This window comes from Pleurodeles waltl, chromosome 3_1 (assembly GCF_031143425.1).
Source record: "Pleurodeles waltl isolate 20211129_DDA chromosome 3_1, aPleWal1.hap1.20221129, whole genome shotgun sequence".
NCBI classification, from domain to species: Eukaryota; Metazoa; Chordata; class Amphibia; order Caudata; family Salamandridae; genus Pleurodeles; species Pleurodeles waltl.
Genome location: NC_090440.1, coordinates 1775646737 through 1775661152, shown reverse-complemented (window position 1 = coordinate 1775661152; position 14416 = coordinate 1775646737). Strand labels below are relative to the sequence as shown.

General features: G+C 41.1%; 1 protein-coding gene across 2 annotated transcripts in view; it reads left to right on the top strand.

The window, feature by feature from the left end:
* The window catches only part of PFKL (phosphofructokinase, liver type), a 304230-nt gene that overhangs the window by 39765 nt on the left and 250049 nt on the right, over positions 1 to 14416 (top strand). The window lies entirely within an intron of this gene.

Sequence of the window (14416 nt, the reverse complement as noted above, 5' to 3'; positions counted from 1 at the left end):
ATAGGGAAAGAGATCTACCTAATTAAAACAGAACATCTTTGTTAACACCAGGCATAAATAGATGCCCAAGTCTTTAAGAAAGTCACAAAGGTGCATCCATTGTATATGCCCTCACATTAGTGCAGATTTATGGCTTTCAAGAATTCACAGAGGTAGGCCAGGAAACTGTACTCCTAGGAAATATTTGTGAACTCCATTTTAGCACGAGCAAATGTGCATGTGTAGATTTACTTGTGAAAATCTGCCGAGCGTTCACTTTCACTCCAACCACTTTTTTTCCTACTCTGGAAGAAGTTGTACTTCTGCCCTTGTCAAGGAGTAAATTTCCGTTCTTTCTCAGTATGGTTAAAGAATAACGAGGAGCTGGTGAGAACCCTTAAAATGTGCAAGTTAGTAAGCTTGTAAAGACTCAAAAGAACATTCCAAACCTGGAACTACTGACTACTGCTACCTTCATTCCCAATATGCAGATCTGTGGAAAGATGGCCAAATAAGGAAATTGTTAGTATTCAAAACTTACTATAGTATGAGCTCTAACATAATTATAGTGGCATTTATCAGAGATGTTGTATAATGAGATTGCTGCTATAATGTGTTGCAACATAACACAAGATGAAAAACGGAGAAGTAGATTTAAGAAAAACCTGTCCAGTGGACATGTAGATATTTAGTTAAATTCCACACCCCTGATTACAACACAAATTTTTTTAGTAACGCTGGATGATTTTGATTGAAGGTACAGAGCTTGTATTATTGAAAAGGTTGGAGACCTTTAGTCTACTCTGTTGGTCAATTATGTTTTACCCCAGGCCAGCTCTCTCGCATGTGCGTTTGGCTCTTTTTTTTTTTTTTTCATCTGTCATCTAGCGATTCTTGTGAAAATATAGGAAGGTAAGGCATTTTTAAGCATTTTCTTCTCCCTTCAAGCAAAACGGTAAAGCAGCATGTGTGTTCATGCCTCCTGAGATTGCCTTGTTGAAGTGGTTCAGGTTCTTGATTTAAAAAAAAATAAAATACTCCCTCTCTTTTTTTTTAGGTCAAGCGCACATGCTCTTTGACCTGTTGTAAGTATTGTGGGCTTTTAACCGTGCCCATCTCATACCCATTACTTTAATTCGTTCCTGGGTTTGCCTTTCAAAAATCACATGATGTTATTGGTAAACGCTTTACGTTTGTCCCGCCTTTAGGCTGTTTTCGTCATGCCTTGCAGACTGCCCTTGTTACACGGATTATTGCACGATTGCCGATATACTTCAGCATGACTGAACTATTTTTTATCTTTAGTCTCTCCCCTTTGTGCTGCATGGCGGCCATGGCGCTCACAGCGTGAACAGGCACAACAGCGAGAACTGGATTGGCAGTGTTGGAGCTCTGGTCACATTGTTCAGAGTTACCTAATCAGAGTAATTTCTCGTGGCTTTCCCATTAACACACTTGAAATGGGTAATGCTTTACGTAAAACAGAACTCCTCAAAGTAGAAGCGGCTCTCCCGGCACAGCAGGAGAACTGATAGTACAATATTTACTGCACTCAGGAAATTCGCCTCATAATGCTTTGCAGGGCATTACTTTACAAAACATTTTTGCTCATAACTCAGCCTGTGGTGGTCCTAGGGCAATAGGATCACCACCAAAACGTTCACAACAACATGCTCTTTTTGTCCACGTCATCTGGGTCCCCACACTAGGTTAGTGTGGACCCCTAAATATTAACCTCTCCCACCATTCAGTACCTTTTTAAGCGCTCTCATTGCTGGTCGTTTTGTTTTACAGCTGGGAATAGCTTGTGTTTTAAGGGCCTTGTTTGTAATATCATTGCTATGGGCCTGCTACCCATGAAAATGTGTAATGTATTATGCCCTCTAGGAGCTAAATGTATGGTTACACTGCATTATTTATTGCTATTTTCTTTTTGTGTGGTTATACCTTCTAGGGGCTAACTATATAGTTACATGAAAATGTTTCTTGCCAATGCTATTTTCATTGTGGTGTCCTCTAGGGCTGTTCTAAGCATTACAGTTATGTCAACATACTAAACTATTTGTGGCACAGAAACTTTCCCCATAATGCTTTGCATGACATTACTTTTACAAAACATTTTTGTTCATAATTCCTAAGACAATGATACCACTTTTGAAACATTGACCTCAATGTGCATTCTTTCTACATCATCTATGCTAGTGGGGACTCCAAAATAATAACCCCTACCACCATTCATTATCTTTGTAAGTTCTCTCATGGCTGGAACGTTTGTTTTACAGCTTGGAGAAGTTGTGTTTTATGGGCCTTGTTTGTAATATCATTGAAATTGGCCTGTTAGCCTTGAAATTGTGTAATGCACTACACCCTAAATATATGGTTACACTGCATTACTTTATCCCATTCTTTTTTTCATGTGGTTATGCTGTCTAAGGGCTGAATGTATGGTTACATGACCATGTTTCTTTCAAATGCTATTTTTATTGTGGTGTTCTCTAGGGGCTGTTCTGAGCATTGCAGTCAACATACTATAATTTTAAAAGTTTTGCTCATAACTCAGCTTGTGGTGTTCCCAGGACAATGGGACTACCTTCAAAACGCTCTTTCTGTCTACATCATGGGTACACACAAACCTTTTCTCAGGGTCCAAAATTGCAGTATGGTTTGTGGCCGAGGGCTGCACTGAAGGGCCAGCGGGTGGGGGGGCGGGGCGACTAGGGGGGCACAACCACCCCCACCTTTTCCAGACATTGCTAGACAATACTGTATTTTGAAGGCAGATACAAGTACAAACCTACAAAGAGGACATTTTGAAAATCATTTTTATTATCAGACAATAGTAATCTTAAGAGGCATTGCATGGTAATCCTTGTTAACTGGATATTCAGCACAGGCCCAATGCAGCACAGGTTTATCTGAGTCCGAAAAATAGGTATGTCAAAGGAAGACATACTAAGAACTGATTTTACACTTCATGTCTCTTATTAGTGTTCTTTAATCTGGTATTATGCCTGAAACTGCAAGCCTTAGGAGCTGATCTAGATGTAAGTCTGTTAGCTTATTTCTGAGTTTACTCTTCAACAGTCCCATTGTGGAAAACAAACTTTCTCAAACATACAAATTATTTTCTGGGCCACTGTAAAAAGAACAGGAAATTTGTCAGAAGGCACAATGTTCCAGAAATCTTCTGGTGCCTGCCCCAAACAAGATGCTTCGAGAGCTGAGTTGTGCTGCATGTCTGTCTGCTCCATTTGTGCTTGCTGCCTTTTCATGCCAATAAGTTCAACAACATCAAGATTTTGTGCACTCACCATCCAGGGGTTTTCATCTAGCCTGAACAGAAGGATGAGGGCTCTGAATTGAGAAAATCCCCTTTTGATCTCCCCAGAAATGTCCTCAAGATATGCACCAAGATTTAGCGTTGGCAGCATTTCTTGTGCATTTGGAAACCTATGAGTCACAGCCAACAGTTTTGGAAAGTGGGTGAAGTCAGCAACATCCATTTGTTCTTTGAATAGCACAAGCTTACTTTTGAATGAATAAATACCATTCATCATGGACCATATAAGCTGTTGTTTGCCTTGCAGCATCAAATTAAGAGCATTGAAGTGTGCAAATAGATCTGAACGAAAATGGAGCATTAAAAGACATTTCACATCCTTTAGTTCTGGGAATGTTTGACCTCTACTGTTTACAAAGTGTTCAATTTCAAGAAGCAAAGCAATGAACCGCTCCAGAACTTTCCCTTTGCTTAGCCATCGCACTTCAGTGGGCATCAAGAGGTCTGTATATTCAACTTCAGAATCCTGCAGCATAGCCTTAAAAAGTCTATGGTTAAGGGCTTTGGCACGAATAAAATTAAAAATTTTCACTGCAAGTTGTAGGACGTTATTCAGTTCTCTGTGCTTTAAGTTTGCACACAAAACCTCCTGATGGATAATGCAGTGGTAGTCTATCACAGTCTGTCCAGTGAGCTTCTTTTTAAGCAGAGATACAAAGCCTTTGTCATGGCCTACCATAGCAGGAGCCCCATCTGTGGTGATGCTGACAAGAGTGTCCAGTGGTATGTGATTTTGTTTCAGAGTAGTTGCAGATACTGTCCAGAATATCTTCTCCTCTTGTGTGCCCTTGCAGTGGTAGAAGGCACAGGAACTCTTCTTTGGGATGAAGCGATTGGTCCAGATACCTCACCCAAATTAATAACTGGGCCACATCGCCTATATCCGTGGACTCATCCAGAGCAAGGCTAAAGAATGGTGACTTTCTGACTGCTTTAATCACCTGCTCCTCGACATTTTCACCCATTGCCTCTATTCTGCGTGCACAAGTGGAATCCAATAGCTGTAATACACCGATTTTCTTTGATCTTTTTTTTTTTTTTTTTTTTCTTTAATGCTGGAGGTGTTGCTATAGTTTTCAAATAAAATTTCAGCTGCTGAAAGGAAACATTTCTTCACCAGCTCTGCCTCCGTGAATGGCTTCTTATGTTTGGCAAGCAAGTAGCATATTTTGAACGATGCTTCTGTAACAGCCTCAGATTCCTTTATTTGTCAAAGGAAGAGCTTCTGCTGGGAAAGAAGTGTTTTCCTTAACGATCCCACTTTTGCTGAATGCAGTTTTGAGTACAATGGGAAGTTCTCAGTATATCCTGCGTGTTGAGTTTTGTAGTGCCATTCCAGGTTATATCTCTTAAGAACACTTACTGTCTCTTTGCAAAGCAAACAGGTGGCTTTCTCCTTTGGCCATTCAACAAACAAGTACTCTTCTTCCCATGCTGCCTGGAATGATCTGTGTTCACTCTGTGCGGATCTGGGTCGTTTGCAAGGCTTAGTAACTGGACTGTAGGTCATTGCAAAGGTCTCAGGCGGGTTTGTTACTGTGCAATGAGTATCAAGGGTCAGGAATCAGATTTTCCCCTCACAGCCGATGGACCGACACCGTCTCACAACCGATGGACCGACCCCACCTCACGACCGACCGATGGACCAACACTGCCTCACGACAAATGGACTGACACCGCCTCACGATCAATTGACCGACACTGCGTCTCGCTACAGACCTCTGTGCGCAACACCAAAGTAACATAAAGTGATGTGTAAAAAGGAAAGGATGCACACCGTGATTAAACATATAATTGTTAACACACATGCTGGCCTTTGCTGTTTCCCAGAGAGCATATATTGTAAAGTATTTTTTGCAATTATGCTTGCAACTTGCTAGGCATCATAGAGTGATAATGAGGCCAATGAATGGTATGTGGGCCCCTTTTTAGAGATTGTTTTTCCTTCAGCGCGCTGGGTAACACAGCAATGGAAATCAACTGTGCACGAAATGCCAGAAAACCAAACTAATACAGGACTGCAGCATATTTTAGGGATGATAGATAGGATTCAAGACACGAAACATGCAACAGACATTATACATACATAATATTTAAATATACCCCCAGCAAGCGTACACACAATACAGGGCTGTACACAGTTCAAGACAACAGGGGAAAACAACATTACCTTTGCCAAGAGCAGAACACAGAAACCTCTGCCCCAAGCAACAAAGGACAACATCATTCAACCCCCAAACCTTACTGCGTTGTGAGTAAATATTGCCTAGAAAGATAGGCGGTAGTAATCTTGGACAAACGGGTGTTAAAAATCATCAATAAAGGCTACTGAATGGAGCACACACAAAAAGCTTCTAATGTCAGTCCATAATACGCACACATCAAAAAGATCATCTTCATCTACTCATATAGTAGGTGCTGTAATCTATGCTCAAGCGAGCACTAGAGGCATCAACACAAAATTAGTGGAATCGAGGAGTTTAATCTGTATGTATGCTCATAGCAAATAAAGAATAACCACTGAGGCCAGTTTGCAACCTAAGAATTAAACAAACACGTCGTACCACAGAACTTCAAGGCAACTATCTTGCAAGATGTAACACCTCTGCTGGGCTGGAAGTATCTCATGGTGAGATGCTCATTTCCGTGTCCCCATGCATCCAAAGCATCGGTAACGCCTCAGGATTACAATTTTGAGGGCATATAGTAGGAAGGGAGGTTGGCATATATTACCAATTCAAAGTACTATCTTTTGTTATAAAATCAGCACAGAGGTTACTCCCACAAGTTTCCTGCTGTAGTGGTGGTACTTCTTGGGTGACAGCCCAAGCATATGTACCCATAAATGGAACAATGGCAGAACAGTGTAAACCAGATGACTACATTAGTGTACTCTTTGGGTTTCAGTGTCAGTCAGAAGAAATCTTTTCCCACATTCTCAACTTGGGATATCTTTGGGACCAGAGATGGATTTGGCCACAGTGAAGGTTGCCACATCAAAGAGAGATTCCAGGCTTTTCAGTAACGGGCTTACCGTTACCACACATCACAGTTGGTGTCATTGAGAACAGTTATGAAGTTGATGGGAATGATGGTATCACATAACAGCTTGATACTGTATGCTTCATTACACATGTGCCCAAAACAGAACTTGCTAATGAACCAGAGGTGTCCTGGACAGGGAGCATTTAGGGGAAGTCTGCCACAAAGTGAAGCAGTGCACAGAAGATAACATGACAAGTGAAAGAAGATTTAGACCACCAGTCTCTATAATAGCCTCAGCAGAGTATCTTTGCTCTTGAAGTTTTAGCATTTGGAACCATTACCTACCACACACACATAAGATTTTTTTTAAAAAGAGGCAAGAGAGCCAACGACAGTCAGTGTTACACCGCAAAGTCAAAATGTTTTGTCCCCTTCTTGTATATTAACAGATACAAGGCAGTACAAACAGATAAAGGAGTCATGCTTCAGTATCTTATTATGCATTTACTATACCACAGTCTCATTTATGCTATGAGTAAGATGCATTTGTCAGCCGTTCCAGGCTACATGGAAGGGCCAAAGTATTGAATTAACAACTGTCAGTAATCATGATGTAGGCATTTCCAGTTTATAAAGCCTTACCTAGAAATACACAAAGACAAACCCAAAATTAATTGTAAAGGTGGTATGCATCTATCTTGTTAATCACATTATTCACCTCCCATCCTTTTTTACAACATCCAACAACTCCATCTGAAAGGGCATACAAAAGAGATCACAGCACACAATATACAATGGTCAAACATAAACAGGATTGAAACATTTTTGTCGTTATGTAGTAGGTTGAATGAAACAATCAAACATATCGGTATTCAAGTCTTGTCTTCAGGGAAAAGTTCATTTATTCAAAGCGAAGTAGCGTTCAGTAAGACAGAAAGCGTCTTTCCAAGACAGCCAACACGTGTTTCGTCACACCAGTGACTTTTTCAAGGCCGAAGATTAACGAAAAGGTTTACAAGAAAATAGATCCAATGCATCTCAGAACCTTTGAAAGTCCAAATAATAACTTGGTAGTCTCTAAATAATCATCATCAGCATATAGTGGAGATTCCAAAAAACCGTGCGAGGTTGTTCATCTAAGAAGAGGGACCCTGGTAGGTCCAAATGTAAGTTCCATAAGTCAAATATGCTGCCGTCCTCCCGCGTGCCAGCGTTTTGATCTCCCTTACTACCCATTATAGCTATTCCATCTGAAAGGGCATCACATGCTTCAGATGTTAGAAGAGCAATAATGTATTTCTGTGAAGATGAGTTTGTAAACCAGCAAAATTGTTATTGCACAAACCTCATGAACCAAGGGGAAAGAGAACCATAGGTAGGTGGGTCATGCAAACGATTCAAATATGCTGCCCTGCTATAAAATCTGTAGAAAGATATCTTGGCTACATTACTCAAGACAGAAGGGCCCAAACGGGGCTTACATTGGCACTGTGCCACTAAATTAATGTATTTTTCTGAAATTTGGGCTTGAAATGCGACTACAGAATACTGTTGTGTAGAGTTCCAGCTGCTGAAGGAAGTTCAGGCGGGACACACTGTCACATGACTTTTGCTACCATTAATTATCCCTCACACCCTCCACCTTAAAGATACTGCTGTGTAATTGATGTTTGGAAATATAGAATAGGTCCATGCCAGTATTTATTTGTGAGGGCCGGCGCTTATTTTTCAGGCTCAAGCATTTGCTCTGAGCAAAAGACATATGGGAAAGACGGAGGAAGAGAAAAACAAAAAAGCTGAAGGGGCAGGGAGTGGCTATAAATGGATTAAAGAGGCCAGAGATGGCTTCAGGATCAGCTGCTTCCATATTCCATGTTCCCAAATTTAATTGCAGCAGACGTGTGTTTAAGAGGAGGGCTTTGGGCACCGGCACGTTTTTATTTACAAATTAAGCACTGCGTTGTGTTGGAGGTGAAGAGCCCATTATCTGTTTGTGCCTCCTTCCGTCCCCTGCATTTGGCAATGTGGCCGGGGCCACGGGATGTGACGAGCACAGAGGGTGAATGAACAGCACTTCCCCTCAGTGCACATGTATGTTTGGCCAGCTGTCTTGGGCTGCCCAAACACCCATGCGCACTGGGCTCTCTCCAACCCAGCAACTCAGGCACTGCTTTGCTGGGTTGGAGACAGCAGGCAGAGACTTTCACTCTGCCTCGGAGCGCCCTGGCTGGGCGCTCTGTCCTATCGTAATGTTGCTTTCATGCTGCCTGCAGCATGAAAGCAGCATTAGGATTGGACGCAGGGCAGGCTGGGAGCCTGTGCCTGCACTACAGTCGAGGATCGGCGCAGAAAGAAACATACGTTTAAAAAAATATATATTATATTCTACCCCCCCCCGCACTTGCCACGTCGCCCCGCTCTGCCCCTTTTCCCTCCCGCAAGCCACCACTGGTTATAGGTATTTTTTAAAGGCAGCTTTTAACTAGAACCAGCTAGGAGTGAGGAATCAACAGAAACACAGTAAGGCAAAGCACTCCAAGAGGTTTAGCTATACTCAAGTGCCACGCCGGGCCAGGGGCCAGGAATGCAAATGTATTATTGTAAGACGCATTCAACAGCCCTGGCTCTGTAACAAAAATAAAATAAAAATAGACCTGCTGCTTAGGTCTGACCAGCACAATATTGAAAGACATCTGTGTTTGGACAAAACAACACAAAATTATACCTGTGTAGAACTCACCGCACCTGAGATATGTGATCGGAAAGGTCGTCAGTACAAGCTGGGGTTATCTAATACATTATGTAATGCATGACTATGAGTGTCTGAGCAAATGGTTTGAAGCTAATGGTTGCTGCCACCTAAACACCGGTTAACACTGATAAAATTTTCTCACAAGCCCTGCACGCCCAACAAGATATGACTTCCTGACACCCCGTTGCACCTTCTCACCGTCCACTCAGCAAGTCTCCCCTACCCCTTAACCAACTATCCTATCTCTCAGTCCGTCAACGTGTCTTCTGTTCATCCTCCAGCAATATCCCACTGTCTGGACAACCTCAACACGCTTTACCCCCTTTTCTGTACATCCGGTGCCTCCTCGATCACTACGGGGCTGTAAAAACATTTCTGCTGGCTTACCTTTGCAGGAGGTGGTCCCAGGAGCACTTCAGCAGAGAGGGCTGACTGTAGGCTACGTGCACACATCAGGCTGCTGGTGGTGAAGGTAGCAGGAAGCTTCCAAAAGACCCCTTAAAAGTCTGCTGACTTTTAAAGGGCTTTTGCTTCCCGTCAGTGTAAGCGTATGACGTCACAATGGCTCCAGTAAAAACAGAAAAGGGCCCCTGGAGCAGTGAAGCTTCTTTCGCGCATGCTCCGGCGGCCCTCTTTGGTGTCTACGTCAATCTTGCGTGGTTTTAATAGTAACTGCACCAGAAGGTCCGCAGGCCGCCACGGAAGGACTGCAGTGCTGCTGGCGGCCCGCGGGCCATACTCTGAGTACTGCAGGTCTACATCATCTCTGGGTCCCCACACTAGGTTAGCGGGAGCCCCAAAATAATAATCTCTCCCACCATTCAGTGTCGTTTAAGGTTTCTCATGGCTAGAACATTTGTTTTACAGCTGGGAGAAGTTTTATTTTAAAGGCCTTGTTTGTAATATGATTGCAGTAGACCTGCTAGCCCTAAAAACACCCTGTAGGGGCTAAGTAAATGGTTACACTGCATTACTTTCTCCTGTGTGTGTGTGTGTGTGTGTTTTTTTTTTTTTTCCTCTCATGCGGTTATGCTCTCTGGGGGCTAACAATTTGGTTAAATGACCCTATTTTCTTACAAATGATATTTTTGTTATGGTCCCCTCTAGGGGCTGTTCTGAGCCTGAAAGTCTTATGGCAAAAGTTTTTTTCTGATAAAGGTTTATGGGCACCATCATCGATTTCTTTGTGGTCCCTCCTGGATGCTTAAATTGCTTCTGCAATAAATGTATCCTTTTATAATCCTATTACGAGTAGTTAGAGGGTAGTAAAAACAGCAGGAGACACAGAAGACAACCTGATTTTTCCTTCTTTGAAACAGAAATTCTTCTGATATCTTTTTAGGTATTGAGCACCACCTCTGTTTGCTTAAAGTACAGTGTCTGAGCCCATTTTAGAATATCATGCCTTTTCCTAATTTTCCAGTGGCATATTAAGAAATGCAGACCCATATATGTTGGTTTTACCATAGCCTGTACTCTTGTATTGCCTGTAAGGTTTTGGATGTGGTCCGTTAATTCTGGCACCTTTGTTTTAGGGTGCCTGTGTATTTTTCTTTTTACCTTGATGACATTACTCCAGAGGTTCCTGTGTCCAATAATCGCACCATCCATGTAAGGAATGTTTCCCCAGATCTCTTCCTAAATCTGTCTATAATATCATTGACTTCCTGTTGTGTATAATCTTTTAGGGAGTGCATCTCAATACCCATCCCCCAGGGTTTTGTCAGGTGCCTGATATTTTCGGTCTAAATATAGGCTGTGCATGAACCACTTTCTGTTTGTCTGGCTCAGGCTGGCCCCCACCTTTTTTAACAGACTCACCTCTGGAAATTGAAAAAATCTGTGGAATTCCAAATATTGGCATCCCATACTTCAGGGTCCCAATTTAACCCTGCTTTATTCTGCATTTTTCTATAAACAGATAACGGGATCCAGCCCTGTCTGCCTAAAATAGATAAAACAAGTCCCCGTTCTACTGGCACTTTCTGTAAACAGAGTAAAACTGTTTTTTGCTCAGCATCAATAAGACACCTGCCCCAATTTTCACATAACCCTGCTTCACAAGACCATTAATTCGCAAGAACATCATAGGGTGCTTTTTCCCACCCTGGTATGTCATTTGGCACCTGGGAAACTGCCTTTGACTTTTTGCCAAACATTTTCACTTTTAAATCTTTCACTTCATATCCTGCAAACGACTACGCCAAATTGTTCTGCTAAGCTTCAAACTAAAAGAGAACAAAGCTAAAGAATGCAGCCTGAGTAATGAATTTGTTAAGGCACTTCCCAGATCTCAAACAAAAATACACAAAAATATGAACATGCACATTTAACTTGAATGCACTAAAACACATGTAGATACCAAAATAATCAAAGCAGTTAAACAATGATAGACAGAAAAAGTGCAATACCGCAACAATGAATATCTGTGCAGGGAATATATATATATATATATATATATATATATATATATATTAGCCAAAAGTACCCGACTTGTTAAGGCTTAAAGTGGCGGTCTTGATATGGGATCGGGAATCCCATAAATTATATCCAAGTCTTCTCACCCAGTTAGATAAGAAATCAAGACACTAGACGAGCAGTTCCAAAATATATTAAAGCAGAAAAAAATGGAATTCCTCCCAACGCGTTTCAGCCGTAGCCTTCTTCACGGATGGGGGTGTATTACAAACAACAAGTATAAATACAAATATATAGACATAAAAAAAGGACTATTGCCACAGTACATATATATATCACCCTGAAAACAAAGGTGCCATCTTATAAGGGTAAATAAAACAGAATGTCTCTAAAGGGATACCATAGGTACATACATGTTTCTTTGTATCTAAGTACTAATCCCCATATCATATTACTTCAGCACAGTTATATGTAAATGTATGATATATAACATTAAATTACAAATTATAAATGTATTCATTGTTAAATACGTGACCTTCTGTTATATACTGTGAGTATCCTATTCATTTTAATACCCTTATCAAGATTAAGTGTTCTACTTCTAGAAGAAAAAAAACCCATAAGTGATTGTGATACTATTACAGTGGAGATATATACAAAATCACCACTATCTCACACAAAGAAGCCCGAAGAATCCAAAAATTTGCAATTTTAACTACCAAGATGAGTATTCATTTCCTCACTAAGATTCAACCCATTCGGAGACAGAGTCATGAATTTAATAATATATTTTGATTCAAGAATACGTAACATTCTCTGTCTGTCTCCACCTCGTGGGTTAAGTTTAATTTGATCACAGACCAGATAAGTGAGTAATTTTTCATCACCTTGATGTACCTCATGAAAGTGTCGTGCCACAGGATAGTTACGTTCAAAGTTACGGATTGCTCTTATATGTTCCAACATTCTCTTTTTCGCCTTATGGATCGTACTACCTACGTATATCTTATCACAAGGGCATCGTAAGCAGTACACACAAAATTCTGTGTTACATGTGAAAAATCCCTTTATGGCATACTGCTCTCGACCACCACCCCATGTTACATTTTTGCAGTCTTTACTGTATCTGCATGCTTTGCATTGGTGGCAGCAGTAGAACCCCGTGATATCAGATCGGTCTCTCACATGTTTAGTGCTGCTCAACACCATGTTGGGACTAAGATTATCCCTGAGCGACCTGCCCTTACGGAAAGTTAATGCCGGATTTGTACATACAAACTCCTGTAAGTCTGGGTCCGTCTGGAGAATATGCCAACTCTTATTGAGTGCTTTCCTTAAATTGAATGTTTGATTAGAATAGGTCGTAATAAATCTAATCTTCTCGTCAGTTGTGGTACGATGCTGCGTACAATATAGTAGTTCTGACCTTATCTTTCCCTCAACTTTCTCTACAGCCTGCCGGATAGTGTTGGCGCTATATCCTCCTTCCATAAATCTTGTACACATAGTCCTACATTCTTGCTGGTATTTTTCATCAGTACTACAAATTCGTCTAGCTCTTAAAAGCTCACCATACGGTATACTTCTAATCAGATTGAGGGGATGAGCGCTCTTAGCATTCAGCAGGCGGTTCCCTGCTGTTTTTTTCCTATACAACCTGGTATGTACCTGGTTGTTTTCAACATTTAGTTCAACATCTAAAAACTGTATAGATGTACTGCTGTGCTGCTCACAAAGTTTGAGGTTCCATTGGTTGCTGTTTAAAGTTGTCACAAAATTAAGAGCCAAATATACATCCCCTTTCCAAATGATGAAAATGTCATCTATGTACCGGCACCATCATACCACATTATCCTCATAGTTGGCTATGTTAGAGGTTATCTGCTCCTCCCGCCAGCCCATGAACAAGTTTGCGTAGCTGGGGGCAAAGCATGTACCCATCGCGGTTCCTTGAGTCTGCTTGTATATTTGACAGTCAAATAGAAAAAAGTTGTTAGTAAGACAGTACCAAATCATGTCGCAAATCATTTCAGTATGCATGAGGTATGATAGAGATCTTGCTCTCAAGTAGTGTCTGACTGCTCTAATACCCAGTTCATGCTGGATACAGGTATAAAGGCTACTAACATCTAGGGTCAAAAATAGAAAATCATCTTCCCAGCCCAAACCATCCATCATTTGGCACGAAGAAAGAAAAAAAGTCACCATGACAACGGCGATGACCACAAGGGCACGCAGAGTTCCACAATGACTGTGGTTAATTTGTCCAACAGATCATTGACTAGTGAGGAAGAAAGTCTCCTAGCCTTAGGCTTATCTTTCTGTCCTACCAACAACTTTGATTATGTACAGGCTCGGATTGATCTCTTTCATTTCACACGAAAACTAAAACTAAAAAAATTGTATAAAAATAAAGTAATGGCAGACAAGGGTATGAACAAAACTAATGATATCAGTAAATTATGTATTTCGGATGTTGACTTATTACATACACTATCTGTGCTGGACGATGATATAATTGCGCATGATGATCCATTTATTAATCTACAAAATTTGGGTATAAATACTGAATTGCCATGTCCTAGTCCTTTCAGACCAAAATCAATCTTTTTGCCAGCTGTACAGAGTGAAGCCATTCAGGTATTTGAAAAAGATATGATTAATCAATTTAGAAAAATGAGATATGGTTCTAAAAATGGCAAATATGATAATCTCACTATGAAACAAAAAATGGCCCTCGACAGTCTGAGCAAGGATCCTGATATCGTTATCCATGAATCTGACAAAGGGGGCAAGGGAAAGGTTACCCAACAACACGAGTTGCCACCTGGAATTCCCTACTGGCTTACTTCATCTTTGCATTCATTGTTTTTTTTTTTTTGCCCCGTCTTGCACAGCTATGTCTCCTGTTTATCTTAACCTGTGGTTGAGTTAGAATGAAT